Source organism: Octodon degus, unplaced genomic scaffold (assembly GCF_000260255.1).
Source record: "Octodon degus isolate 3935 unplaced genomic scaffold, OctDeg1.0 scaffold00282, whole genome shotgun sequence".
Lineage (NCBI taxonomy): Eukaryota > Metazoa > Chordata > Mammalia > Rodentia > Octodontidae > Octodon > Octodon degus.
In genome coordinates, this window is record NW_004524858.1 from 2,042,590 (window position 1) to 2,044,921 (window position 2,332).

Below are 2,332 nucleotides of genomic sequence, written 5' to 3' on the forward strand. Positions count from 1 at the left end.
TGGGAATGTAGACTGGTGCAACCGTTATGCAAATCAGAGTGAAGATTCCTTAGAAAAGTTGGACTGGAAATCCCATTTAAACCAGCTATTCCTCTACTGGGAATTTTCCCAGAGGATCTGATAACATCATATCATAGGGATATATGTGTGCCTATGTTTATAACAGCACTATTTGTGATAACCAAATCTTGGAAACAACCAAGATGCGCATCACCTGAGGAATGGTTGAAAACGATGTGGTATTTTTACACAATGGAGTATTACTCAGAAATAAAGAATGCTAAACTTGAATCCTTTATATTGAAGTGGATGCCTTTGATCATATACTCATAAGTGAAATAAACTAGACACACATATGCAAATATCATATAGTTTCCTTCGTATAAGAACTCAAAAGAATAAATAGAATTAGAAGGGTATAATACAAGTAAAGGGAAAGCAGGATCTCGAGGACTAAGTATTCTAGAGAGGGAAAGGAGAAGAGTTAGGAAACATGACAATGTGAAGCTATACATTTACAGGTAGAAGATGGGCAAGGCCATGATCCTGAGAATCTCCAGAAGATTTTTTTTTTACATCTTAAATTTTTTGCTTGAAATACAAATGTTGAGTTTAGCTGATGAGACTTGAACCAAGTCCTAGACACAATGTCTGTCTCACCCATTTGTCCCAATGGATTCCAAAGGAGGAAGAGGCTAAGAGGCATCTAGACTGTTTGAATCCAGTCACACAGAGTTTAGCAAACAACAGTCTGGTTCTTCTTGAACACGACTGCCCCAGTAAAGCCAGACATGTTGGCTGCTGAAGGTGGAGATGGCTAAGGTGAAGATTCTGACCTGCACGCGCTATTCTGTCAGACGTGTCCATGTGATCTCCAAGCTCCCACATTTGCTGGGAGCTGGGAATGCGGCTAGGGGCTGACCCAGTTTTGCTCCACTTCTGCTTTACGGTCGTAGCTCAGACCAGTTGGGAATCAGTAGAGTCCATGCCCCTGGCAGCCTGCTTAGCCAACCAGTGCTTGTATCTTTTGGTCTTGGGCCTCTCAAAGTTCACCACTGACATAGGAACTCTCACGGTGTCCAGCCCATTTACCGTCACTTCACACCAATACTCGCCCCACCGTGTGATCGGCTCCTCTGGTAACTTCAGGGTATGTGGGGCAACCACAACGCCAAGATTCTTGAAGAAGTGGCGAGCAACTATTTCAGAGTTCAACTCCCATTTGACGTTGTTCTTCATTCCCACTTCCAGGTGACAGCTTCTCAAAAACTTTACTGTCGCCTCACCTGCCTTGGTCTGCAATCTTGCTAATTTTCCTGCTTGTCTCAGCAATTTCTCCTCTTCAAACAGCTTCTTGTTTTCGGGGGATGCATATACAGCCAGTCCCTGAGAAAGGAGTTTGTTACGACCCACTGATTTCATCACCGAGACCAGGTCACCCCTGACTCCAAGTTCCAATGGTGAGAAAGGCTGAAGTTGCGCCCCAGGCCTCCTCCGAGGTGCTGCCAGAGCAGCTCCTGGGATCCTCCTCGCTGCAGCAGCTCAGCACCCCGCCGCAGCACAGCTTTGCCAGGGCATGCCAGCATGGCTGCCGCCTCCAGAAGATTTTTGAATCTATCATTTAATTGGAAAGATTCTCACCCTCACTAACTATATATACTGATACATGTGAACTAAGCAACTGCACTGAAGATGGTAATCTGTAATAGTAGTTTCATGCTTAGAGTGCCTGTCATTCTGGTCTTCTGAATATGGGCTGCTTGTCATGACATGCCAGTTACTGCTCTGCTGTCTCTCAGGTAGATGATTGTTCAAAAAGAAGTGGGTGGTGAATGAAGGCAAGACATAGGAAAAGGAATATTGTGGGACTGTCCTGCTTCAAGGTAGTATATGGTTAGATTTATGAACTTATGTATAAACATAAGAAGTATATAATTCTTTATGCCTATTTTAAAACTATATTCTAATTTTTAAATGCTATTTCATCATATTCTATAGGGTCTTAAAGTTGAACATATCAATACTTGATGAAAAATACCTGTTCCATGTTATGCCTAATTTGTTTGATATTCAGACAAATAGTGTGGTTAAGCTTAACAGCCTAGGTTGTATGGTAATAATAATAAGCTTGTCTTCTGGATGGTTAACAACCTAAGTTTGCAGACTAAAATTAGAGAAAAAGGAGGGTCGCAAAGAAAGCCAACATTTTGGCTCTAGCCTTCCAATTAAGACTCAGGACATATGAGAACTTGTACTGTAACGTCATGTAATCCGATCGTGTCCCAAATTTTCTGATCAAGATTATGGGGCCAAAGAGGAAAGTGATTGATGA

General features: G+C 42.3%; 1 pseudogene; it reads right to left on the reverse strand.

Annotated features, from left to right (window-relative positions):
- Window positions 1-579: 579 nt before the first annotated feature.
- The window catches only part of LOC101589656, a 4,788-nt pseudogene continuing 3,035 nt past the window's right edge, over window positions 580-2,332 (reverse strand).